The following is a 27,695-nucleotide window of genomic DNA, read 5'->3' as shown; positions in this document are numbered from 1 at the left end:
AATCCAATGACAGAGTGACCATTCGGCCCGTGTTCTGCTTCGCTGTGAAATTGCGTGTGTTCCTCAACCCAGAGAACCTCTTTTTCAACGTCAAGCTGGTCTAAGGAAGAAAAGCATAAGAGTTAGTCTTGAATCCCCACACACATGTGCTGGGAGATGCCTGCACACCGCACATGTAAAGCACATCTCCCACCCACACCCAAAACGTCCTGGGAACAATGGTTTGTTAAGGGTGCTGGGAATCGTAGCACTGTGAAAGGAAAACTAAGGTTCTTAGGATTCTTTGGAGGGGGTGGAATGTTGAATACACAGCAGCCACATGGACGGACGGACACACACACACACACACACACACACACACCAGCATAGCTTCAACTTTTAGCACAAAAAGTCTTCAGCCAGATGTCATGCAACCCTTTGGCAGGGGCAACTTATCATTTTATTGATTTTCCATAACAAACAATTAAAAAGGCGGACAATCTTGCAAAGGAGTGTTGCTATTTAAACTGCTGGTGTGACGTAGGAACCCGAACAAAGAAAAGGAACAAACTACTCAGAGTCTGCTTCCAATTGCCCTTGTTCTCCACCTCCCTCTATCCTAATCAGCCGCAAACAAGAGTTCAGATTTGAAAGCCTTGTTATCACCTCATTCCCTTCAATTAGCCAGCTGCTCTGGCAGATGACATCAGTTCCTTCCCGCTCCCAATATTCCTGCTCCTAACCTGGTTAGCCATAGCCCGGAAGCTGAATCTCAGGGGAACGCCTTTGGGCTGGGAAGGGCTCATCTTTTCTGGGCCTCTTCTCCCCATCAGGAAGGGGTGCTTGGCTCCTGGCCTGTGAAATGCGCTCAAAATTTAAAGGTGCCTTCTTTCCAGGGAGCCAAGGAAGAAGGGTGGAATTTGTTATACCCCAAAACCTTCCCACGTCAGAGATGCAGGAGTTGCGTCACCTCCAACTTCCTCAGGAATGAAGCAGCTACGAAAAATGAAAAATCCCACCTGGGAACGGTTTCTGAGAGAGCAACAGCAGAAGACCCAGACTCTGGCAAGATGAGCATTTGCCCAGTGGATTCTGGCCGGTCCGTGAGGGCAGACAGGGGATGGCTGCGGTGGCCGCCAGCCCCTTCCCACTCCATCTCAGATACAGAACGCATTGGCTCTGCCACTCCTTGGCTCTGGCGCCACCTACTGTTGGCCTCCTTGCATTCCACCCTACCAGTCCCAATGAGCACCATCCACCCCTGAATTGGTCCAGAGGCACAGAGCAGGAGTTAGGTGATCTTGCGCCCCGGCAAAACCGTCCAGATTGCGCCCCCAGCCACGGAAGTTAGCTCTTCTTTCCTCCGCTCCTCCAACCCCCCCCCCCCCACCTATTCAATTCACCCTGGAACTACAAGTATCGAAAAGTACAATGTTAGAGGTTTCCCCCCACCCCATAGCAATATAATTGGATTCAGCTAGCTGGTCAGTCTACTTTCGGTTTCACTCCTGGCTCCTGGCAGATAGCAGAGGAAGCGAACCAATAGTCACGTTCATCTGTACTGGCTCAGTATGCCCTATTCTGACAGATGCTGCCTTTCATAGTCACGCCCAAGAGCCTTTCCGCTCCAGAGATCTGGGGCTGAACCCGGGATCTGCACGCCAAGGCTGGAGTGCCAGCTGGCCACGTTGGGCGCCTGCCTGGAGAGTGGAAGCCGGGGGTTCAAGGGACATCGTGCTGCTCCTGGCAACCCCCACCCAACCCGACGTCCTCCTCCGCCTGAATCCCGCTTCCCCCGGGACGCACTTCCCATCCTGGAGCGGCTGGGGTGGGAGCGCTCCCCACCCCCCTTTCCAGACTCTCCTCGTTCTTCTTCTTCATGCCTCGGGTGTTTTCCTGAGTGTATCTTCAGAACAACCCTCTGTGAGGGAGGCTAAGCTGGCCCAAGCTAGCTCAGCCAAGTTGCCAAGGCCAGCATTTAAGACCACGCACCCTTTCCCCTCAGATGATAAAGCCGGGATGAGTCATGCTAGCAGCCCGTGGCCTTGATGGGCTTTGAGGCAGCCCAGCCCCCTTCTCTGCAAGCAGGCTGCCTCCGGGGAGGACCAGCACTTTTCTGACGGGACAGAAGCGCACGACTTCCCCCTCCCACTTGCCGCCCGCCCCAGACTTTCTCCGGCGGCTCAGTTTAGCGGCTCATCCCAGGTGGGAATTCGGGTGGCGCTGCTTGCAGAAGGAGAAGTGGCTGGCGCTAGCGGACACTCCCATTGTTCTTCTCAGGTAGGACTTGCGGGATCCAGACGAACGTTTTACCAAAAAGTATGGCTTGACTACTGATTTCCCATTTAAAGGAAGGCAAAACGACCGAAGTTTGGCGGACAGGTGAAAAAAACCATGAATTACATTTATAGTTCTGTGAGATGCAAAGGAAAGCTTGCTTTTTAAACTTGCATTTTACAGCTTGTTGCTTGGTGCGGTTAACGGAATGGGGATATTGAGAAAGAAGAGACTTGGAATTAGAAGGTTAGGATTTAAGGTAAGGTTACCAGATTTTTTTTCAAAGAATCCGGGGGCACTTTTTTTTCCCCAAAAGAGAAACAAATGTTATTTTTTTAAAAATCATTTTTAAAAAAAAATAAGAAGTAATACCTTCTCTTCTGGGTCTCCTCTGTCACGTGGCCTTCCTCTGGGCCCCAGCCTGATCTCTTGGAGTGCTATCTGCCGTGAAGTAGGCTCAGGTCGGGCCTGGGCTCGGCCCTGTGTCCTTGCCCTCCTGGTGCTCTCCTACCTCTCTTCCTCAGCGGCCGCAAGGTTGGGGCTCCCCTCTTTTTTCTCCTTCCTCTTTCTCTCTCTTCCTTCTCCTTCTCCCTGGGTTGGCTCCGGGGTTTTTACTGGCCCTGGAGTGCCGCTGGGCAGTCGGCCACGTGGCCAGGTGCTCTCGCTCCCGCCTCGATTTGGGTCCGGGGGGTGTGTGTCAGCGGTTCCCCCAGTTGACGCGCCGGGCATCCCTGGTTCCCCCTCGGCAGTGGCAGCGCAGGCGGCAGTCTCAGCAGCCCGGAGCCAGCCTGGTAGTGCACTTGGCTCTGGCTGGCTTCAGGAGCTGCTCATTGCCGTGGCACCCGCCATTTTGCCTCGCCGGAAGTCCCCATATGGTGTGTCTTGTGCCGTTGAACCAATCACGCAACATTCCTTCCCTACTAATAAATCTACAACACTTAACATATAAATCTGGGGGCCTTATATGAAATCCGGGGACATTCCGGGGACGGATTTTGTTGGGGACAGATTTGTAAATCCGGGGACTGTCCCCGGGAGACAGGGACATCTGGCAATCATTCCGTAATAGGGCTTCTCCTGCCTTTGCCAGTATGTCAGCCTTCTCAGCCTCCTTAAAGAGGGCGTTCAGAAGCACTTGTACGTCTGGCCATATGGGATTGTGAGTGGAGAAGGTGGCGCAGTCTGGATGAGTCCCTCTGTCTTGCTCTTTGGTCACTGTGACCGAGCACCATTTGGGGCCGATCAGGATCTATGGGGAAGGGGATCCACCCAGAAGTTGTGGAGGGAACGGGAAGAGAAGCTTGGTCAAGAGACTGGCTTATGTCAGAAGGAGGCCTGACTGCATCCTTGGCGAAGCCCAGGGCAGGGCAGGAAGGCAGCATTGCCCAGCGGGAAGGCATTTGGAGGCAAATCATCAGCAAGGAGCAGAAAATCCCCTCCCCTTCCCTCAAGAAGACTGAAGAATCTCTAGTCGGCACTCAGGTGAGTTCAGCATCCCAGGTCTCTGGGGTGTTCCTGTCCATTACAAAGCTGACTCGAGGCTCCGTCAACTGAGCCCCTACACTCCTTGCGTACATGAAAGGGGCACAGAAAGGATGGGAGGCAGCCTTTTCCTGGAGCCGTCTTACCTGCAGCAGTTCACTCTTCATCAGCTCACAGGCAGAGGTACCTGGCCTCCCCCGAGGCAATTGAGCGAGATACTGTTTTTTACCGTCCGTCTGCGACTCCCGGCAGGCTAGGTAAACAAACCGGCGATCCTCCTCAAACGTGAGCAGGACACACCCTCCTCCTTCTCTCCCTCCCTGCACTCCCCCAGGGAGGGGAAATGAGACAGACAGGAGTCCTTTCTACATGTTTTATTCCTGTCTGTCAACAGTACATAGAAATGTGACTGCACCCTTCAGTCTCCATCAGAAGAGACACACACTCCTCCCCTGTACTTCCAGTACAGATCATATGACACACTGAGCTAACATCCGCTGCTCAGTACAGAGAATAGGCTCCACCTTTTCTCCAACAGTACATCTGCACTGTTTTGCATTCCAGCCATCTGGAGCTGGCTTTTGCCTTGGTGCTTTTTCCCAACATCCTCCCCCAAAAGCATCAATTGGCAAAACATGATCCAGAGAAGAGAACAAACAGTTGTTATACATATAACAGTCCCCTGTTGTTTCAGTTCCACCCTTGGAACTCCCCACCACTGGTTTCACCAGTGTACCTCTCTGGTTGTCTGGCTTCCAAGGAATGAGTGCTTCTGCATTACCTTGGCTAGCTACCCTCTGTTGTGTCTTTGTCTCTGACTTAGACACTGCTTCAACCTGCTTTGAGTTGTTAACAATAGCAACACATGCAACAGCTAAGTTAGCAAACTCTTTTGAGTACCTCTTTGGTGGTACACCCTTTGTAACTCTCCCAGACCTGCGTATGAGGTTCTGATCCTCTGTGCTCACTGGTTCAACCTTTGGACTTTGTTGAGAACCAGTAGCAATCAGTGGTTCTTCCTTCATCTGTGAAGGTCTATCCATTGTGTGAGATTTTCTCTCAATGACTGTTACAACTGAACTCTCTGAGCTATCAGTGTCATCATCATCAGTACCACTGTAATCTGTGACATCAGAAAAATCATCATCATCTGAATCGCCACCTGTGGGAAATGTTTGTACTACACGCTCTTGCTTTGGAGCACTCTCTAGAAACTTTGTGAGAATCACCTGACCAGATTCAGACAAAATTACTCTGTAGAGACCTTTTTCATATCCCACAAAAATGCCTCTGGCATTCTTTACTCCACCTGGAGCTTCTGTTCTCACATGAGACCCGAAAACCTTAAAATAGGCAACAGAAGGTTTTCTATTGAACAGCTTCTCAAAAGGAGAACATCCCAACTCTGTTGAGACTTTTCTCAACCACACATGAAGATAGGACGCTAGCGATTCGGCCCAATATTCATGTGGCAAATGTGAACTCAGCAATTGCGCATTCATCCCCTTTTGCAATTCTTTGTTCACTCTAACACAGACCCCCCTGTTCCACGCTTCTTGCGAAACTGCCACTTTGTGGTCTATCCCTTTTCCATCTAGGAACTTCTGAAACTTCTGTAACAGAAAAACTTGTTTGTCATCTGTGAAAAGACAATCAATGTTAGCATCATGCATATTTTTAACCTTGTCACAAAACTCCTGAAACTTTTCTAAAGTTTCTTGCGGTTTCTCCATCATATAAACCCACGAATAATTAGTGAAACAATCCACACACACAAGGTAAAATCGTGCACCGCCTCTAGATGGTTCTAGAGGACCAATCACATCAGCATACACCCGCTGAAATGCTCTGTCGACCTTCGTCACCTTCCTGGTGCTCACACTGGTCACATCTGCAAGAGAGATTTCGTTAGGATCAGAAGAATTACATTTCATGTAATCACTTTGATCAAAAGTCAACAAATACAGTCCATCTTTCTCTCTGGCAGTAAGAAACAGTTCTCCATCTTTGTAGATCTTGCAGCTTTTAGCATCATAGGACAGTTTCAGTCCTTTCTTTGCAATCTGCGACACGCTCAGCAGATTAAATCTCAGTTCTGGAACCAGGTAAACATCGCTTATAGTCAAGTTCAGACTCTCAAGATACACAGTCCCAATTCCAGTCGCTTCCAACTCCTGACCGTTGGCCTGTTTCACAACGAAGCTTTGCTTCTTCAACGTCGAAAATAGTCCTCTGTGCGGGCACAAATGTTTTGTACAGCCCGTGTCGATTATGAACGAGTTCCCAACATCTGGCGTGGTTCCTTTCGCCATCATAGCCTTTGCAGGTTTCACCTGGCACTTGGTACGGCTTTTGCCTGACGCCTCAGGCTTCGTAGAGCTGCTCTTTGCTCCTCTTGACTGGCGCGGCTTCTTACAGTTTCGCTGTAGATGCCCAGTCTGTCCACAATTGTAGCATCGGACAGCACTCAATGCTACATCATGCTCCCTAGTAGCATCAGCAGTGGGGGAATTAGAACTCTGTTCTTCCCTCCCCCTGTCTTTTTCTTGCAGTGCAGCAAGTCTGTCGTGTTCATTCAGGACCACAGCACAAACTCTCTCTGTGGTCAGCTGCGCGGCCGGTAGGGAACCAAGCTGACTGGCAACAACCTTGTAGGTGCGGCTAAGGCTGTTTATCATCATGAAGCAAAACACTTCCTCCTGAAGACGGAAATTGCGTTCCACCATCTGTTGACGCAGAAACTTCATTTCTGTTAGGTGCGCTTGAACATCTCCATCAGGCGCAAGTCTCAGATTGGTCAATTTCTCAAAATACAGCAACGCTGAAGAACCAGCATCTCTCTGATGCGTTGTACGCAGCGTGTCCCAAACCTCTTTCGCATTTTCTAAATGCTGAACATGCACCAACTGATCATCTGAGACACACAGAATTATAGCAGTCCTGGCCCTCACATTCTGTGACTCCCAACCTCTGGTTGGTGCTGCAGGGATGGGGTTTTCAATTACATCAAAAAGCCTCTGATTCTGCAGCAGGGCCTTCATCTTTACAGACCAAGATGAATAATTATCATTGGTTAAGGGAGGTGGGCAAGGCAAACCTCCCCCTTTCTTGGCATCCATCTTGAAGCCAAGCCTCCAGCTCACACTGTCAAACAAACTGTAAAATCCAACAGTTGTTTTTCCTTTCTCACGCAGCAAACTGCAAGTTGTTTACGGTCTTTTGCACCTGGCAGCTAAACTCTGGCTGCTATGAAAGTCCCTTCCAAGGGCTCGTAAACCTTATAGCCAAAACATTCTCTTGTTTTGTTTCGCTTTCCCAGGCTCACAGTCCAGCCCCTCTGCCAGTAAATTTCCAACTTTCCGTTACTTAGCAACAATGCATTCCAATAGGACTTCTTATCTTAACCACAAAAATTTGTGGAATGCAGGCCTCTTCTCCCGGAGCTTTTGTTTTCTTTGAAACGCAGCTCCGTGAACCAGGGAATTAATCTTCCTGCGTTCACACTTTTAGCCCGAAATGCAGCAGCATACCTTGAACTCCGTTGCTTGGAAAACACCTCTTCTTTCCTCCAGCTGTCTGTGGAGCCTCTGGCTTCTTTCAGACGCTTGCTTTCCTCCTTGGAGCAGAGGAGGACAATCCACCAGCCTCTCATGCAGATGTCCGATGAATCGCAACCATCCTCTGCTACCATATGTTAGTATCTTCATCAGCTCACAGGCAGAGGTACCTGGCCTCCCCCGAGGCAATTGAGCGAGATACTGTTTTTTACCGTCCGTCTGCGACTCCCGGCAGGCTAGGTAAACAAACCGGCGATCCTCCTCAAACGTGAGCAGGACACACCCTCCTCCTTCTCTCCCTCCCTGCACTCCCCCAGGGAGGGGAAATGAGACAGACAGGAGTCCTTTCTACATGTTTTATTCCTGTCTGTCAACAGTACATAGAAATGTGACTGCACCCTTCAGTCTCCATCAGAAGAGACACACACTCCTCCCCTGTACTTCCAGTACAGATCATATGACACACTGAGCTAACATCCGGTGCTCAGTACAGAGAATAGGCTCCACCTTTTCTCCAACAGTACATCTGCACTGTTTTGCATTCCAGCCATCTGGAGCTGGCTTTTGCCTTGGTGCTTTTTCCCAACACCTTTTCCTCCATCACCTGGATGATCCTCTCAAGAGAGGAGAGTTTCCTGCAGAGTCTGGCCAGCTGCTCACCCCTTCTCCCTGCAATCTCCTTCTCCACCTCTTCCACATGATTCAGCAGACACTTTTCTTCTTCTTCTTCCAGGAACTGGCGCAGTTGTCTCAACTACTCCACAGTCTTCAGCCTCTCCGGTTCTGAGGCGGTCGGAGTGAGGAAGATGGTCAGCCTTCAAAACATCAGCAAGAGAATTAGGATTTGAATTGAACTGCTTCCACCCTCTCAGCTCACAAGTCCTCAGGCTTCTCCTTGACTGCTTTTCACATAATAAACAACAATGGGAAATAAATTCCATTTAGCTGCATTCAAAGGTGAACTTACCTAATTCACAATTCTTGGGAAAATATGGAGACCAAAACAGCAATCTGTTGAAATTCACACCTCTGAATTTCTCAAGGTTGACCCAGCCAGGTAATGTTCACAAAAAATGTATTTACGAGGGTAAAGCACGTATCAAAATCTTCATACGAGAAGGTAGCCACCCTAGCATTTGATTCATTTTCAGAATAATAAATAAATAACAAACCGATATGGAGAAAGGAGAAATGGGGAGAAGTTGAAATGGGCAGATTTCCCCCTCCCTCCTCAGTCCGGACTTGCTTCTTGAAGTGCTTGTTCCCTCACTAGTAAGAATAGGGACACTTCCAAGGAGGTCTTTGCTTTCCTTGTCCAGGTCTGCTTGATAGGCCAGAATTTCCCCTCTCTCTTTCCTCCGAATCGCCAGGCGGCGACAAAGAGAGGAGATGAATATTCTACTGGCTTCTTGGGTCCAGTGGCCTTGCTATAATAGGAAAGTAATTGACTGGAGGAAAGAAAAGTACAGAGGTTTTCAACCTTTTGGGGTCCACGGCTCCCTGGACCAACTCCCTTCTTTCTGTGGCACCCCTGGGGGGCTCAGGAGACCAGTTAGGTCCCCCCTTGCTTGCCTCCCCTCCCCCTTTCTCGAACAGCCTCCCTTGCGGAGTGCTCTCTCAGCCTCGTCTCTTCTCCCCTCTCCTTAGGAGTCCTCCTCTTGGTCTCTGAGCTGCCCCCGCTGCCCCCCAGGGGCCTGGGACTTGCCTGTCCATTCCCAACAGCAAGGGCCCCTCGCCAGTTGGCTTGCTTCCTCTGAGGCCGCCTCAGCTCCTGGCAACCCACACCCCCTGGCCAGCCCCAGAGGCACCATTCTCTGGGGGAGAACAGCTGGGCAAGCCTTGGGGAGGCAGAGATGGCATCCGAGGAGGGAGGGAAGGAAAGAGGGACAGAGGCCAGTGTCTCCCGCGGCACCCCTGACCATCATTCAAGGCACCCCAGCTGCCACAGCACACTGCTTGAAAACCACTGCAGAACTGGGATGGGAAAGGTTTCTAGTCCAACTAACTGGTCTGGAGAAGAGGAAAGGCAGCCATGCTTGCTCCTTTGTCTTCTCCGAGGAGACTTCCAGCCTGACTTCTCATCTTGAGGCCCCAGGGAGAAGTGGGAAGAGGAGGAGGAGGAGGAGGAGGAGGAAGCATCCCCAGAAGAAGTGTGGTCCCCACCAGTAGGTGCTTCCACCCCCCATTCCTAAATCTGCTTCCAACAGATACTTGGAGGGGGGGGCATCCTGCACCATCTGGTCAATTCCTGGTGTTAGGAGAATTAGAAGGTCTAAGATATAAACACATACATAAATACCGAAAGTAGTTCTCATCACAAAAGAATATGCAGGTAAACCCATGAACAGCCAGGTAAACCCATCAACAGGTTTCCTGCCAGACAGGAGTCTGTTGTAGGCCACCCCTTCTGTGATGTATGTATGATGTATGGAGGGGTGGCCTTGGGCTCCAGGGTGGGCAATTTCAAATGTCTATAGAAGGACTTGGTTCGGGGTCTCCTCCTCTCCCCTGCGTGCGGGGGGGGGGGGGTGAGCACCCTGTTGCAACAGGTAATAAAGATCTGGCTTACTAGCTGCTTTGCTTCTCAGTATTCTCTGGTTGGCCTCTGTTATTTTCTCCTACCGATAGAGAAGCTACCAAAGGACTCTATATGGGCTCTGAGGTACCCCAGAAGGGAAAAGGAGCCGTTTTTTCCTTATAACACTGGCCCCCAGTCCCCACCCCCTTGCAGCTGACCCCTTGCTGCTCTCTGCTTGGCAGGGTATTGAGGAGACATCCTGCTAGCCAAAGGAGACATGTGCAATTCACATTTGTAGTGTTCTAAATATGTACAAAGCAACCTTGCTGGGGGATGTGGATGAGGTTAACCCTTTCTCTCCCTGCCATGGTCCCATGAAGCTGCTGTATTTCAAGGGAAGATCCCTTGGCCCCCCTGGCAGAGAGAAAGACTTTGACTCCCTCCTCCCAGCCATCCCAGCAGCCCTCAGGCTTCCCCTTGGCTGCTTCTAAGGTAATAAACAACCACCAATGAATACCATGCCTACTCTGGATCTGAGAATTAAGAAGATCACCTGCCAAGAAGAATACACAGCTATTTCTCCCCCTCAAGGTACCTTGTATTCCTCGACAGCCTCTTCCAGAGGAATCACCTCGTGGTGTTAGTGCTACTTGGATCTGCCCCAAACCACACAGATGGGGGCTTCATCCTCCTTGCAAAAGAGTTTCAGGGGCTCCTGGTGCTTCTCACAGACTCCTCCTTTCCCTCTGGAAGACTGAGAGTCTTGGCTACTTCGACAAAGGTAGCCAATTGACGATTGCGGACGAAGCTCCTTCTCTGGACTCCAACTCGGCCTTGAGGACAGGAAGCCAGCCTCCTTTTTGCCCCGCTGCACTGGATCAGGCCGGACCGGCAGAAGTTGTGCCCACACTCTGGGATGGTCCCTGTGTCATAAGAGAGTCAGGGTCAGAGAGGGGAATGAAGGAGAAGGACCCTACCAATATCAAATAGATCGTATTCTGCCTTCACACCCTACAAGAAGGTCAACGGTGCCTTGGGGAATGGATCCTTTTTTGCTGTATCAAATTGTATCCTTTTTGCTGTATCTTTCTCATTGACTTTAAGAATGGATCTGAATGTAGTTTTCGACTCAAATGTATTTTCCCTCAAAATGCTGTACTTTTCTAAATGTATCCAAATGTATCCAAATGGGTTTTTGTATTTCCCCCCAAACTCATCGCCTAGAGAATGTTCCCTAAATGTAACAATCACTTGTTCCAAATGTATTTGATTCAAATGTATTCAAGTGTATACTTTTATGGGGAAACGTAGCTAGGAAAATGTGGAGTTATATATATATATTGCTTATACTGCCTTTGAACGGTCAACGTTCCACCCTCTATCCTTTCAGGAGCTGCCAAAAACACTCTCCACACCACACTGCCATCTACTGGGTCTACAAATGATACCATGAATACACACAAATACAAGCTCTAAAATAAATTAGTTTTATTTTCCCATAAGTATGCAAACATAAGACTATCACACCCAAATTGATAGCTATGCAGAACAGGATCCCCCCCCCCCATCGGATAGCTGCCTGCGCGGCTGTCTTTGAGGGGGGTGGAGGGAGGAACGGGCGGGATCGACATCGGATAGCTGCCTGCCTGCCTGCCTGCCTGCCTGAACATGCCGTGCACCCGGGGGGCGCTGCGACCGGCGCCCATTGGGAAGGAACAAGACAGGAAAAGGAAGGAAATGGGAGAGGTATTTTTAAGGTCCCACTTTTCACATGGTGTCCTGTTGTGTGGTCGGAAAGTACTCTTTATTGTTTGATTTGGGTTAATGTCAGAATAAAAGCGAGTTCCTTCAAAATAACACATTCCTTTTTATCTTACCAATTTCTCATATTGTAAGAAGCGGAAGAAGAAACCATAGAGAGCATTCATATTTTCCTTCTGATCAATGAAGTCAAACGTTACAATTATCCATTTTAGAATGAGCACCTATAGGGAGAAGACAGATCTCAGTAAGCCAAAGCAAGGCCAAGACAACAAACCCCTTCTGGAATATGGTCAGCGTGTACAACATCTAGCTGAATCATCACCAGGATAACTAAGTCAGACTGGGGGAAATATCATTCTTCAGAACCAAGACATCATTACCATGCTTTCCAAGTTACCTGAAAGTCACTAGAACACTTGCGAGCACAGAGCCAAGACACAGCTGAAAGAAGAGCAAAAGACGGAGTTTGGCCTCATTAGGTCCCCCTACCATGAACTCCTTAGGTGGGCCACCCTGCGCCCGCCTCGGCATCGCACCTCGCTATTCTGCAACTCGAGATAACACTGAACTGCTCTGCAGGGTTGTTGTAAGGATTGCAAGTCAAGGCATCCGAACTGCCTTTGAACATTGAAAAGCCCCTAGTCAATGCTTTGAACTACTGTCGCTTTAAAAAGGAAACTCTGATTAGTAAGAGTTTGGGGAATTAAAAATTGGTTTGTCCTGGGGGCGCTGAAGCTGTGTTCTGGCTTGAAAACCCAGTGAGACCACTGGGCCATCTAGTTCTGTATGGTCTGCCACAGCCAGCAGCTGCTCTCCAGGATTTCAGAGCTCTCTTTCCCATGAATGGGTTGAAACTGCTGCTTTTTGCATCATGTGCCTCTCCCAGAGCCATTTCCTGTATAGCGTTCTACAATCCATGTAGTCCTGCTTCTTCCAGCTCAGTTCAGTTCATTCTGCAACTGTGCAAGTTAGGCCGCATCTGCTTTATGCATTCAAAGCACCATCATGCCCCTTGACATGCTAACAGTTGCATCTTTGTATTCAATCCCTTCAGCACCTTGGACAGCAGTCTCTCAAGGCTCAGCCACAGGTACCTGGTGCCCCATGCTTCCTAGGCCCAGGTCCGTGCTTTAAAGGCACTGTGTCTGAGTGTTTTGTTGTCCCAGGGCTTTCTAATTTTCAGCATCCCTTTCCAGGGCAGCTTTATTTATTTCATGTCTTTAAGGAGTCCTCTGTGCGTGGCAAAGGCTTGTTGCTGGGACAATAGGAGGCTGCCTTATACTGAGTCCCACTATGGCTCTATCTAGCTCAGTCTTGTCCACAATGGATGGCAAAAACTCTCCAGGGTTTCAGACAGAGGACATTCTAGCTGGAGATACAACAGATTGAACCGGAGAGCTTCTGCATGTAAGCAGCTGCTTTACCACTAAGCTATGGCCCTTCTCCCATTGCTTCTGCCCTGAATGAACTGCAAGCCTGTCCTCCAGTCCTCCCAAAACTCTCTTTTGTGGCTACACTCTGCAGGAGGTCATTGGTTGCAGAAGTTGAGCTGTCTGCACAAGTGACTGAATCCGTGAGAAGGCTGATCTGTAATGAAATGCTGACTTTCAGGCATCTCTTGAAGACCTTTTCTGTGCCAACAGCTCTGTGCTATCATTTAAACATTTCTTGAGCACCCAGACATTTGATTTCTTTGGACTGATTTTAATGTCCACCCTCCACCCGCTTTTGTACATTGCCGTATTTTATGACATGCCCTAGCTTCTGAGAAGCCTTTCGCTCAAACCAGTTAGACATGACATGAATTAGTCGTTTTATCCACCCGGCATGTATGGAACGGACCCTGACGAATCAAATGACAAGGCATAATTAATCCCTCAGCTGAACTGAACAGGGAGCAGCAGCTGGGGTAGAACATGCAAACAAGAAATTATTAGTTCAAGGTACAGAAGCCCCAGAACACCCCAGCCACATGGAGTTAAGAATAGCAATTCCAGATTAAAGGGCTTGCATCTGAGACATTTGTTCCTTCCTTTTTGCCAAGACAGGTGATGTTCCTATGAATACATTGGAAATTTTGAAAGGACCGTGGGCATTTCCCCTCCGCAGCTGAAGATCCAGAGCTATCTGAAGAGGGGAAAATACCAGGTCTTGCTCAGCTGGAGATGTCTTATTTCCTTTTTAGATATAAGCTAATGAGAATTTTAGGCTGCCGGGGGTGGGGCAAAATCTGAGGATGGGAAAAATGATATCACTGGCAGTCACATGGGAGGCTGCTGAAAATGCACATGGAGAAACAATGGGTCCTTGTACTGAGGGGACTGTCTGACCTGCAGGAGGAAGCCAGTTGTTGAAAGGGAACATGGATCTGAGAAGGAGCTTAGAGGGAGATTTCAACATCCAGCTGGAGCCATCAATGGCAGTTCGTCACTAGTTCGGAGTTGGGGACTCTTTTTCAGTCTTAAGGGCCATATTCTCCTCTGGGAAACCTTCCAGGGGCCGTGTGCCTGTGGTGGAAGGGGCCACAGGTGAAAGTGGGTGGAGTGATGAATGTAAACTTTGGTTTCCTAAGGGAGGCTGGTTTCTACACACATTCAACTCTCCACTCTCTGTCCTTCATGACTCAAGGTTGCGAGGGGAGGGGTAGTACCTCTGGTGGGGGGCACATTGTGCTCCTTCTGGGGTAGTTTGTCCACCTTTGGTCACTACAGCTCTCACCTGCGGCTCTTAGAAACTGTCAGCCTGCAGCAGCAGCCACACCCCAGGAATGGCTTCAACTGGCAGGCTAACCAGGTGAGGGGAGTTGATGGGTCTCAAACCCTCAGTGAGTTAGGGGCTTCCCCTGCATGCAAAGCTAGTGTCGGGTACTGGCTAGAGGAGGAGGAATGGTGGGAGGCTACAGCCAGGGAACCCACCAGGGAAGCATCAAAGTGGGAAGGCTCCAAGCCAGGAGACTGCTGGTGGGATGCAGGAGACAGGTCAGAAGAAGAAGAAGAAGAAGAAGGGGGAGCAGATGGCTTGGAGGCTAAACAAGCAACAGGTTTAAGTGAGACTGAGGCAGCTGAGTAGGAGGAGGAGGTGGTGGCGACTGAGGCTGCAACAGATCCCCAGGCACATGCCATGTCCACTGTTCCCTGCTCCCCTCCTCCTCTGTCCCCAGGAACAAGGGAGGCATTACATGGAGCAGAACAAAAGGCACAGAGAGCCCCTCCACGACTGTTGGGAAGTCAGCCGACTGAGGAGGAGCCTTAGGATAGGGATGCCATATTTCTAAAAGTAGAAAGCAAGACACCCCGAAAGCTGTGGAGCTATTTTTAGGAAGACCCCCAAATTGTTGAGCTTCTTAAAGGAAGACCCAGAAGCTGTTGATGTCTGATAGCCCTACCTTAGGAGGAGGCTAAGATCCTCCGTTCTGGCAACTGGGGCTAGTCCTGCCTGTGGAGTTTCTCTGTCGGGTTTCGTCTCCCTGAAGAAAGAGTCCACCTTACTGCTCATCTCTGAGTTTTGATGCTGAACTGCAGCTGAATCAGCCCTGACAGCCAGGCTCCGGACAATTGAGCAGATGAGACCACTAGGGGGTCCAACAGTCAAGAAGGTGGTTTCTGCCCGTGCTGTAGAGGGAAGTGACGAGCAGTGGGGCTCATCCACCTGGGAAGGTAGCTCATTTAAGAGAAGGAAGTCCCTGATCCTAAACCTGATTGATCCATTTAGCCCAGTATTGCCCACTTCCAGCCTGAGTGGCAGAAGCTCTCCAAGGTCTTGGGCAGAGAAAGGCTCCTACCTACATTGAGCTTCTAACTGCAGGTGCTAGGGACTGCACCTGGGACCTTCTGCATGCAATGCAGGTGCTGAGACACTGAGGCTATGGCGCCTCCACAAAACCTTCAGGTATGGGCAGGAGGCACTACTCGGCATCATTATATCCCACCCTTCCTCCCAAAGGAGTCCAGGGCAGCAAAGACACAACAGTTAAACAACCAAAACATCCAAAAACAGTTCCTACACAGAAGCTGTGAGGAGAACCTGAGCTTACAGGGTTAAACAGCTCAGAGTGTACGCTCTGCCTACTAGTGGGAGGGGGGAACTCCTACGTCAGTTCCGAGAGACTCAAGTCTTTGTTCTGTTCTCTCTACTTTCGCTTTTGAGGAGAGAGGACGTGTTTTCGCGATGCTGTTCGCTGTGATAGATAATGGATAGTCTGCTGTAAATAAAACTGCTTTTAGCTGCTAAGATCCTGAGTGGACTTTATTTAAGCACACTGAAGAATGCACTGGAGTGTTTTGCAGCTTCCTCTAGCCGCTGTTGATCTCTGCTATGCTTTGCTCAGAAGCATCGGAATGAGTCGGACCTTTGGAATGCCGGCCAGAGGCCTGCGATGGGGAAGCGTGCCGGACCTCACGCTTATCTGAGCAATAAATCTAACAGGTTATGGAGGCAGTAACTGCAATTAGAGGAAGCCTGCCTTTGATGTGCTGTGTGCTTAAGAAGGCTGAAAACTGAGAAGCTGCTGTTTTGCTGCCGGAAGGCAAAAGTCCTGTTTTGAGGCTTCGCCTGGGAGAAAAGCAGGGAAGCTGGCTGCAATGCTGTGTGCTGCAAAGAGCCACTGGAGGCCTCTCCGTTGAAGCTGGCTGGTACGCGTGAGTACTTCAAAGCCCCAATGGGAGCACTGGGGGAGGAGATGGCTGAGCTCCAGGACTTTTATGATGTCCCGTTTGAAAAGCTCACAACCCAGTCCTGGGATATCTGGGTTAGAAGAGTCAGGGGGTGGTTTTTGGCCACAGGGTTCTGGAGTATAACCCAGAAGGAGCCCGCCCCACCCATGCCAGTTGCTGCTGAAGAAGGAGGAGCAGAGCTGGAGGCTGCACTCCTGGAAGATAGACAGCTGAGAATGCAAAGGGAGCTCTGCATGTTGAGAGCAAGCGTGGATGCTATCCTGTTGCCCCACCTGGAGGGCATTGAGTCGGCACAGGCCGCCTGGCAGGTGCTGAGGAGTCTGTGTGATAGCTCAGCAGGAGCCCAGGGCCGGGAGAAAGCCGAGAGCAGGGAGGAAGCTGAGAGCCCAGAGGGGGCTGCTGGCCATGTTCCTGAAGTTACAGCTGGGAGTAGCTGCTTTGTCTCCGAGGGGCCGTGTGATGTTGAGGCCTACAACCAGAGTGCTGGGGAGCGTGCAGGCCCAGGCTGTGCGCCCAAAGGTGGGGGTGCTGGGAACAAAGGAATGGCTGAAGAAGGAGCTGTGAGAGCTGTTGCTACGCGTCGCCGCTGTTATCGCTGTGGCTCCCCCTCCCATCTGGTGAGAGAATGTCCAGTGGAGGCACAGGAACAGCCGAAGGCCGTCTCCCGTAGCAACCAGATAAAGAGCTCTTCTTCAAAGCGTGGGAAAGGCAAGCCGAAGGCAGCTGGCAGAGACACTGAACGTAAACATTTGGCTGCCTCTATGGCTGTAGTCAAGAGTTGTCAACAGGATGCTGTGCTGGCTTTTGTTATCGACTCAGGAGCGTCACATCATCTCGTGCCATCTGGTGGATTCCTGGAGAACTGCACCTCTGTAAAATCTGGGAAGACTGTCTGTTTAGCAGATGGGACTCGACACCCACTCACGCAGACTGGCTCACTGTTTTGTTCTTTCTTGCAGGACTCAATCCAGGCTTTTGTTGTTCCAGGACTGTCCTGCGCGTTGCTGTCTGTCAGTGCACTTCTTGCTGAGAACTACAGAGTGTGTTTTGAGAACAATAAGTGTTCTATTTCCAAGAATGGACAGCACCTAGTCAGTGTTGAATGTAAAGACAGGTTGTTTGTGATAAATGCTTCTGTTGCAGGTCCAGATGACACGGATGACACGGAGGAGGCTCAAGCGCAGTGTGCCAATGTTCCAGTTCATGATGCGTGTGCACATCTCTGGCACCGACGCCTGGCACACGTGTCGTGGGGGTCGGTGAAAAGGATCCCAGAGTATACGCAAGGGTGCAAAATGAAATCATGTGCTAAGTTTCTAGATTGCAGAGCGTGCAAGTCCGCAAAGGTGAAAACGTGCACATACCCTAGGTCTGAGAGGGTGACCACCAGGGCTTTTCAATTAATTCATGCAGATTTGTGTGGACCGTTTTCTGTGAGCAGTTTGGGCGGAGCCAAATTTTCGCTGGTTCTGATTGATGACCATACGAGGAATTCTTGGTGTTTCACGCTTCGGCGCAAAGATGAAGCTGCGCCGCTAATCAAAGACTGGATTGCGGCTGTGGAACTGCAGTTTTCCACACGGGTGCAAAACTTTCAGAGCGATCGCGGTGGGGAGTTCACCGGGTCTGCACTGCAAAGTTTCTTCTGCAAAAAGGGGATTCAACACAGGTTGACTTCTCCACACAGTCCCCAACAGAATGGGATCGCGGAACGCAGGAATAGGACTCTAGGGGAGATGTCCGCAGCTCTTTTGTTTGATGCCGGGCTCCCACAGCGCTTTTGGGGGGAGGCTTGGCGAACGGCCAACTTTATTCTGAACAGGTTGTTCAATTCAGTGGTAGGTGGCACACCGTATTTCTTGCTCCATGGCAAGAAACCGAAAGTGCACTACTTCGGCGTTTTTGGCTGTGAGGCTTGGGTCCTCATACCAAAAGCCAAACGCAAGAAAGGTGAACCCAAGTCCCAAAAGATGATTTTTTGTGGGTATGAGCCAGGGACCAAGGGGTGGAGGTTTGCGTATCCGTCAGGGAATCAGTCCAGGATTCTGCTCAGCAACAGTGCTGAATTCTGTGAGCAGAGTGGCTGGGCAAGGATACATGGGAACCCTGACATCCTGTCAGAGAGTCTGCTAGACTCTGCTGATGAAGGAGAGGAAGAGGTTAAACCTGCTACTGAGGCTCAGAGTCCAGACCCAGTGCAGGCAGAGGGGAGAACTTCTCCCAAGGCTGTGAAGAGTGAGCAACGCAGTGCTCCATCTTCCCCCACAGGTTCGGCTGAGAAGTCCAGAAGGCGCAGTAAGTCAGAGGGGGAGCTCTCTGATGCCAAGGACGTTCTGGCTGGCCCTAGTGGGTCAGAGGGGGTTCCTGAAGTAGTGCTACGCCGTTCAACGCGGACGACCAAGGGGAAACCTCCTGAAAGGTTTGCCGTCACTAGTGTGTGGGTCGGAATGGCACAGTGTGAACCCGAGAGTTTTGAGGATGTTCAGAAACTGCCTCAGGAAGAAGCCAGGAAATGGCATGAGGCGATGAAGAAGGAGATGAACTCAATGGAGTTTCTAGGTGTGTTCTCCCTCACGAAGTTGCCGGTGGGTGAAAAGGCAGTGGGTAGCCGCTGGGTTTACCGTCTTAAGCCCACAGCGACAGGAGAACCGCAGTATAAGGCCAGATTAGTGGCGAGAGGATTCACGCAGCGCAGGGGGTTGCATTATACGGAGATTTATGCGCCCACGTGTAGGAGTGAGTCTCTATGCTTGGTCTTGGCCATCGCTGCACAAAGAGGTTTGCTGGTGCATCACTTTGATGTGGATGTTGCTTACTTGAACTCAGACCTCCAGGAGGATCTGTACATGCTTCCTCCTCCAGGGTTTGAGGGCAATGAGCAAGGTACTGTGTGGAAACTTCACAAGTCAATTTACGGCCTGAAGCAGTCGGCCAGGAATTGGAACTTGTGCCTGAATGAAGCTTTGGAGAAGCTAGGTTTCAGGAAGAGTCTTGCTGACAGTTGCCTGTTCCTTAGAGGATCAGGAGACTCACAGGAACTGGTGTTGTTTTACGTTGATGACATCATCCATGTTGGAAAGGCAGACAAACAGGTGCAGAAGTTTGCCAAAGAGCTTGGGAAACGGTTTCAGCTCAAGGACCTGGGTGCAGTAAAGATCTACCTAGGCGTCCAGATAGCGAGAACTGAGGATGGTAGCTTCTTGCTCAGTCAGAAAGGCAAGATTGAGCAGTTGCTTGAGAAGTTCAGAATGTCCGATTGTGCAGGAGTTCGGACACCCATGGAGACGAACTTCGTGAAAGATAGCCAGCAAGCAGAAAGTGCTGAGTTTGAGAATGCTGAGCTCTTTCAGTCAGCTCTAGGTAGTCTGTTGTATCTGTCCCAATGGAGCAGACCAGACATTGCCTTTGCTACCAACCTGCTAAGTAGGGAAGCGTCAAAGCCCAGTGTGAGTGCTTGGCACGGTATCAAGCGGGTACTGCGCTACCTGCAGCATACCAAAGACTTCTGTCTTAAGCTGCCAGCTGAAGGTGAGGCGAAGCTCACATGCTATGCGGACAGTGACTGGGCGAATTCGCAGGACCGCAAGTCTGTGTCTGGATTGGTGGTAAAGTTTGGGAAGTCACTGGTTGGGTGGAAGTCCCGGAAGCAAAGTCTCATTGCGCTGTCTTCTACTGAGGCTGAATTCAGTGCACTGTCAGACTTGTGCCGAGAACTAGAGTTCTATAGATGCTTGGTGCAAGAGATCTATGGGGATTGTAGCTTGCCCATCACGGTTTGGGAAGACAATCAGCCCTGTTTGAAGTTGGCTGAATCTGCGCAATTTAAGGCGAGAACCAAGCATCTGGACATACGTTTCCGAAATGTGTGTCAGAGTGTTCAGTCAGGTTTGATACGACTGAAGTACTGTGCCAGTCACAGTAACCTGGCCGATGGATTTACCAAACCTTTAAGCTTCCAGCGTCATGGGGAGTTTTGTGGTGGTTTGGAGTTGGGGGTAAGTTCTGTACTTACTGTCCCCACAGTAGCGCAGAGCGAGAGGGGGTGTGAGGAGAACCTGAGCTTACAGGGTTAAACAGCTCAGAGTGTACGCTCTGCCTACTAGTGGGAGGGGGGAACTCCTACGTCAGTTCCGAGAGACTCAAGTCTTTGTTCTGTTCTCTCTACTTTCGCTTTTGAGGAGAGAGGACGTGTTTTCGCGATGCTGTTCGCTGTGATAGATAATGGATAGTCTGCTGTAAATAAAACTGCTTTTAGCTGCTAAGATCCTGAGTGGACTTTATTTAAGCACACTGAAGAATGCACTGGAGTGTTTTGCAGCTTCCTCTAGCCGCTGTTGATCTCTGCTATGCTTTGCTCAGAAGCATCGGAATGAGTCGGACCTTTGGAATGCCGGCCAGAGGCCTGCGATGGGGAAGCGTGCCGGACCTCACGCTTATCTGAGCAATAAATCTAACAGAAGCAGACTAAGAAAAATCTCTCCTTAGAAGGCTTCTTGAAAGAGGAAGAGGAAGTAGGCATTGAAAAGATAGCAGAGAAGGGACCCCCGATAAGATGGTACCTGCAGGAAAATGTCACTACTCCTCTTTTGTCTCTTCCTTCTGAAGGATCCCGGTGAACAAGCAAAAAGCCCTTGGATAAACACACACACACACACACACACACACACACACGAGGACAAGACAAGACAGGGCTGTGCACCACAAACCATCCCAAAATAAGCCTCCATTCTGTGGGATGTAAAACACAGGAGCAGTCAATGACAACATTCCTAGAGTGTACATGTTAGAACATGGGGAGGGATGTCTGTCCAGCAAGCAGGTAAACTTCCTGGGACAGACTTCCTCCGCATGTGACCAGAGGTGGGTGTGGCCTCACCTGTGCAGGTAAATGATAAAAGCACAGGGCAGGCAGCCACCTCTCTCTCTTGCCTCTTGCCTCTCTCATCTTCATCTTTTGAAGAAGCAGGATGCCCTCTTGGCTCTCAGCCAAGAGAGGAGGAAAGGACTATCTTCCTATAAGATAGATTCTGAATGTATGTTACCTTTTTAAGCGTGTCTGCCTTCTGGGATCATATTGTGAACAGAACGTGAGTAAACTCTCTTATACTTTTATAAAGACTGTGTCGTGTCTTGTATTTTAAGAGGGATCAAAAGGGGGAAATTACCAGAGTAATTATTATAGAGGTCCTAGTGAAGCTGTGCAGACGTTACCGTTGCGAACTTAAAAGGGGGAATGTTATAAACTCTGCTGATATTTTGGGAACTTGTTAGCACAAGTTGGATTAGGATATAATCTCACAATATATCCTCTCCTGCACCCCAGAACATTCCCACACATCCCCCATCAATCAGTATTGGGCTAAAAGCTATAGGACACAAAGCTACATGCACCTAAAAACTGGTTTTGAAATAGCCTTGGTCTTGCCTAGTCCCTCAGCCTTGTGAGCATTCCACTTTCTCTACACTATGCGTGTACCCCTGACCGTGTCCTCCCTTACTCATTTCCCCCCTAAACTAGAAAGCCCCAAATGTTTTAGCTTCTCATCTGGGAGTTGCTCCAGCCCCTTGATAATTTTGGTTGCCCTCTGCTGAACATTCCTGCCCCCCCCCCCAAGCTCTACCTTCAACTGCAAACGTGGCAGACAATGCCTTCCCTGCAGTTGCACTGCCAAAAAAGTGCATTTTTACTTTGAAGGACAGGAAATTCTCCTGCAGGCCATCTGTGCTAAAGAGAGGGTGCAGATATAAGTCTCCTTGTTTTGGACCACCCAACTGCATAAAAATAAGACAAGATTAAAAGTGTTGAGTTTTCCCCACCCCATGGAAAAGGAGCAAATGAAAAATCCTCTCCTGAGCTGTGGCTGTGACTTCCTGAGCATGAGAGATGAAAAGGGCCTGTATGGATTTGGCAAAGTCAGCATTCACAGTTCGAGAATCACACTTGGCTCATGACCAAGGGTGTCCAAAAATAGCAAAAGCCAAACTTTTGGCTCAGAGTTGAAATGCTGACGTTCCTCTTCTCTATGGCCTGCTGGTCAGCGGATGCCTTGACCAAGACCTGGTTGTCTAACTTTAGACCTTTCGCCTACACCTGCTGTTCTGGGCTATGAAACAACAGCAGCAATTCAGCCCTTGGCTCACTGCAAATCATGTGTGCAAACACAGAACCTGGCTTTGAGCTGCTTTGCCTCTGACTTACTTTGCAACATCCTCTCCCTCCAGAGGAATCTTGCTTTGAACAAAAGTAACCCACAGTGGAAGATCAACTTCACTTTACTTGACTAGACCCAGTGGCGTAGTGGGCTGCGGGGCACAGGGGCAGTTGCCCCAGGCACAAAATTGTTAGAGGTGCACAATTTCAGCACCTGGTGCTGCCTCAATACAGCTGCACGCTTCCATCACTGAGGTCCGATGACAACGGCTTGTCCATGCGATCAGGTAAGTGACCTCTCCAGACAATGGGGTGGCTCTTCTTTTCTTATCTCTGTGGCTGTGATCCCCTGGGTGATGTGGATGCCATTAGGCAGTCGAATGCGCATGCATACTCCGTCTGTTTCCCTCCCTCCTACCCCCTCCTCCACGTGGGAACTGGCAAGCCATACTATGTCTCTGACGAGGCAGAGCTCTGGCACCCTCCTACCTTGGTGGAGTCTACCTCTTTTTATCTGCAGAAAAACTCATGACAGGAGTCATTACAGGAGATCTTGGACTCTGTATCAGACCCTGATGGCAAAGGTGGTTCTGTTAGACTATGAACCACCTGAAAGAGTCTCCTGGTACTGTTTTCACCAACAGATCCAGCAACAATGGTCCTCCTCACCGTCGCTATCGCCACTTGGTAGGCTCGGCGTTGAGCTCTAACCCGTGTTTGGTCTCATTTGAAGTGGGTTTTTCACCACCAGCACTTTAGCTGTCTCAGTAATTGTTTCATCACCCTCAGCCCCAGGGGTAGAACCACAGGGTCATCCCAGTGCCATGCCATTGGAGAGGGTGCTTTTTAAGGTTTGTGGAGCAGCACCCTCTTATTCCCCACCACCAAATGTGCTTTCCATGTGTTTGGCCGCCGTCTGTCGGGTCTCCCCAGATGAATTTGCTATTAGAAAGAGGCATGTGAAGCCATAATCCTGGAAAGAGATTCTGGAGAGAAGCACTCGACCCAATTTTAGCGTTTGACTCTGTGAGAGGCGCCCAGTGCTTGGTCTTACTAGCTGCAGCTCAACTTTAACTATGTTTACAGCAGAGGAGCAAGTCCTGGAGGGCTGGCTTCCTATTCTGCCTCTATGGGTGAGTTGGCATTGATGAGGAAAATTCCGGGGTGTGAGGCTACTATATTTTTTCATAATATAGTCCGGCCCGCCACATGCTCTTGTGGGATGTGAAACACAAGAGCAGTCAAGTACAACATTCCTAGAGTGCACATGTTTACACATGGGGAGGAATGTTTGTCCAGCCAGCAGGTAAACTTCCTGTTTCCTTCTGGGCTGGGACAAACTTCCTCTACATGTGACTAAAGGTGGGTGTGGCCTCACCTGTGCAGGTAACGACAAAAGCACAGGGCAGGGCAGCCATCTCTCTCTCTCTTTCACCACATGCATCGAAGAAGCAACATCTGCTTAGCCAAAGATGCCCTCTTGGCCTCCAGCCAAGAGAGGACAAAGGGACTGTCTTCTTATGGAATAGTTTTCAAGTGTATGTTACTTTTCTAAGCTAAGTCTGCCTTCTGGGATCCGATTGTGAACAGAATGTGAGCAAACTCTTTTTATACTTTTATAGAAGACTGTGTCATGTCTTCTCTTTTATGAGGGAATAAGGGGGAAATACCAGAACAGTTATTATAGAGGCTTTAGCGAGCCTGAGCAAACGCATCCGCTGCCAATTTTAGAAGAGGGGAATGTTACTCTGCTAAATTGTGGAACTTGTTAACCCAAGTTGGATAAGGATATAATCAGACAATATATCCTCTCCTGCATCCCTGAACATTCCCACAGGTCTGAGGGACGGTGGACAGGCCATAGGCAAACATGTCCAGACGTCTCACTCAGTACAAGCTTAACACAGGCAAACATGTCCAGGCACCTCTTAAGTAAAGCTAAAGGTAAAGGGAGCCCTGACCATTAGGTCCAGTTGTGACCGACTCGGGGTTGCAGCGCTCATCTCACCTTATTGGCCCCCGAGGGAGCCGCCATAAAGCTTCTGGGTCATGTGGCCAGCAGGACTAAGCCGCTTCTGGCGAACCAGAGCTGCGCACGGAAACGCCGTTTACCTTCCCGCCAGAGCGGCACCTATTGATCTACTTGCACTTGGACGTGCTTTCAAACTGCTAGGTTGGCAGGAGCAGGGACCGAGCAACGGGAGCTCAGCCCGTCAACCTTCTGATCGGCAAGCCCTAGGCTCTGTGGTTTAGACCGCAGCGCCACCCGCGTCCCTCCTGCGCATCCATACCCTGGGGCAAGTCTGGGGATGGGCTCTTGGTTTCTTTGGCCAAGGAACTGCTCAGTAATTGTCACCTTTGGGCACTTCCCTGGGTGGGGGGGGGTGTACACGTGTCCTCACGCTTGAGGGATTATGGCGGGAGATAGAGGGGGAAAGAGTCCTTTCCTTAAGGGCAAGAATGGCGTTGGAATGGAGGAAATTGATGCAGGGGGTGGATTTTCTGAAGTGAGGGGCTTTTCCTAAGCCGGCAGTCCATAAGGGAAGTGGCTTGACAGATTTCTTGCAACAAAGGATCACTTTTGGCAATAGAAACCAGTTAATGGGCTTTTGATGGACTGAGTCCATTGTTCTCTCAGCCGGTGGCCACTCAGGAGCTCAGTCAAGCTGGCGAAGCTCCGCTGCTCCGCAGAACTGAAACAGGCAGCGGCACAAGAAAGATTCTGTCCACTAGAGGCCGCTATCCGCTAAGCGCTATTGGCTAGCTGTCCAAATCCGATGCTTTTGATTGGGCTATACGCAGCAGTATGTAAATACAGAGTTCATGCCCAAGTCCCCGTTCATATTGATGCGGTTTCATACCAGAAAGAGGGAAGCAGGGTCTTTCATTAATAAAAAAAGATGTGGTGCTTGGTGCGACAGGGGAAGGAAAGGGCTTTCTCGAGCTCATTGTCTCGCGCCCTAGGTATGTGGAGGGGTTTCTGGGGAAGGCGAGATCCCTAGCGAATTTCCCCCTCGGAAATTCCGTATAGCATATTCTTAAAAAAGGGGGGAAAGGAAAAAGGAGGGGGGGAGAGAAAAGACTGAAAGGGAAGAAAGGTTTCCTCTGTTCCCCTCCACTCTTCCAAAAGAATTCCGAGCTGAGGTGCAGAGCTCTTTCCTCCCTTGTGACCTCCCCACCCTCCTCCTCCTCCCTTCCACATAACTGGCTGTGTCACCTTGCCTGCCAATCATACCTCCCTTTGAACTGAAGCAGAGTTCCATCCCTGTTTGTGCCAGTTCTGGAGTCTAAAAGCCGAGGACCTAAATCAGCCAAAGGAAAATGACACCCTTCCTACCCACCCAAAAATGCAACTTTCATTGGTCTGTTTGCTACTGGACGTGGGTTTGTTTTTTTCTTTTGGTTTAAGAAGCGAAGCAATAGCTCATTTGCTTGCGAGTGTGGGAGTCTGCAATTCTTGGTGTTCCAGGGCTTTTTGCAAGTTGGAGTTGCCTCCAGTCCACCCCGGATGTAAGAACAGTCCTTCTGGATTAGACCAATGGATGATCTAGTCCAGCACCTTGTTCCCCATAGTTGCCCAGCAGAGGCTCACAACAAGCCCATAAGCAGGACCTGAGTGCAATGGCCCTCTCCCACTCATATTCCCAAGCAGGGCCGGACCTCTGATGAGCCAGAGTGAGGCAGCTGCCTCAGGCGGCCGATGCTGAGGTGAGGGGGTTGAGCTGGGAGTGGCCTGTGGCCTGTCCTGTACCCCTACGTTAGCTGACTGCTCTCAAGTGCAGGGAAAGCTCCTGTCCTTTCCAAAGTACTTGGAAGAAGATTCAACAGTCAATCCAATTGGCTTCGGTACAGGAAAGATTTTGGGGTGTTTTACTGTTTTGGATGTTTCAATTTGCTGGGAGCGCCCAGAATGGCTGGGGCAACCCAGTCCGATGGACAGCATAGAAATCTCAACATTGAATTTGTCTGATTTCCTTTCAGAGCCATTCAAGTTGGTACTTTTCAGCACCTATGGGTGTAGTGGCATCTGGACCATGGACCTCTCAGCTGGTGACTTGTGGGAGTCAGTCTGCAGCTCAACACACCTCAGCCAGTGGGATGTATCACCAGAGATTACAGAACCCCAGCCGAGTCTTCAGAGATGTCCTGCTCTCAGCAGAGCAGCTTCTTCCAGAGCAGTGGCGGAGCAGGGTGGGGGCGGTCCGCACTGGGTGTCATCCTGCGGGCGGGGGGGGGGACATTCACTGGTGGCTTGGGAAGCTGGGGGTCGTGGGTGGGCGCTCCCGGCTGGAGGAGGCAGGCAGGGGAGAGGACGGGAAGGAGGCAGGTGAGCAAAGAACGGAGGGGGGCAGGAAGGGGAGAGGAAGGAAGCGGGATCGGTGGGTGCGCCTTTCATTCTGCCTGGAAGAGCAGCGCCTACAGCTGGACTACCAAGTGGATTGAAAGGGTCACTTTGGGGGCAGCGCTGCAAATGCAGAAGGGACCTTGGCCGGTTTCTAAACAGGGAAAGTGAGTTTCCCTCTGACAAACGCTTTCTGCCTCCCCTCTGCAAAGCTCCACATGTTTCCGCCCCACCCTGTCCTCAGCCAACCCCCCACTTAGAAGCCACTCTTGGGTTATTGACTTCTGTGTGCTTGTGTATCTGTGTCTCCCGTGTGGGGTTCCTCTCTGCGTAAAGTCTTCAAGCTGTGCCTGTGTGCGCCTGACAAATCGGCCCCATTGCCTTTCCCTCGTCAAAATTTATCTTTCCCCCCACCTCCAGTCTCCGTTGTTGTGGGTCCTGGCTGAGAGGAAAAACAGAAGACGGGGGGCCATCGGTCAGGGATAGTCTACTTGAGATTCCTGCATTGCCCCAGGGGGTTGGCTTGATGACCCTCAGGGGTCCCTTCCAGCTCCACTCTTCTCTGGCGCAGGCTTGTGCAGAGTTTTAGGTACAAGTTGGGTGCAAGGGGTGCAGCCCATCTTATGCACCGCCGGCTCGGGAAGAAGTCCCACTGATCATGATGAGACTCGCAGGCGAGTAGATTGCTGCTGTGCAGGCCTGCTGTTGAAATCAATGTTTTCCTTTTCAGAGCATGGTGAAATCCCCATGACTAAAACCTCCCCTTCCGTAGTTTCTGTCAGGAGTTCAGCCTACACTCGAGTAGCACCCTGGCAGAGACACGTGCCCGACTGGCATGTTCCCTTCCTCCTGGTCGATCGTTTGGGAGCTTCATAAGCTTTCTTCAGCCCGAACATCACAGCGACCGATGCCAAGCGACACCGGCAGACTTAGGGATCCACAGAGTTTGTGC

At 50.3% G+C, this 27,695-nt stretch overlaps 1 pseudogene across 1 annotated transcript in view; it reads right to left on the bottom strand.

The window, feature by feature from the left end:
- Positions 1 to 12,108, bottom strand: part of LOC308467694 (inositol polyphosphate 5-phosphatase OCRL-like) — a 41,766-nt pseudogene extending 29,658 nt beyond the window's left edge. The window contains exon 1 of the transcript in view: positions 12,067 to 12,108. The product of the transcript in view is annotated as an inositol polyphosphate 5-phosphatase OCRL-like (transcript). The remainder of the gene's footprint in view (positions 1 to 12,066) is intronic.
- Positions 12,109 to 27,695: the final 15,587 nt, after the last annotated feature.

The sequence above is a fragment of the Podarcis pityusensis genome, assembly GCF_964106645.2.
Source record: "Podarcis pityusensis genome assembly, chromosome: W".
NCBI lineage: Eukaryota > Metazoa > Chordata > Lepidosauria > Squamata > Lacertidae > Podarcis > Podarcis pityusensis.
The sequence above is the reverse complement of the archived record's forward strand: the minus strand, read 5'-3'. Positions and strand labels throughout refer to the sequence as shown.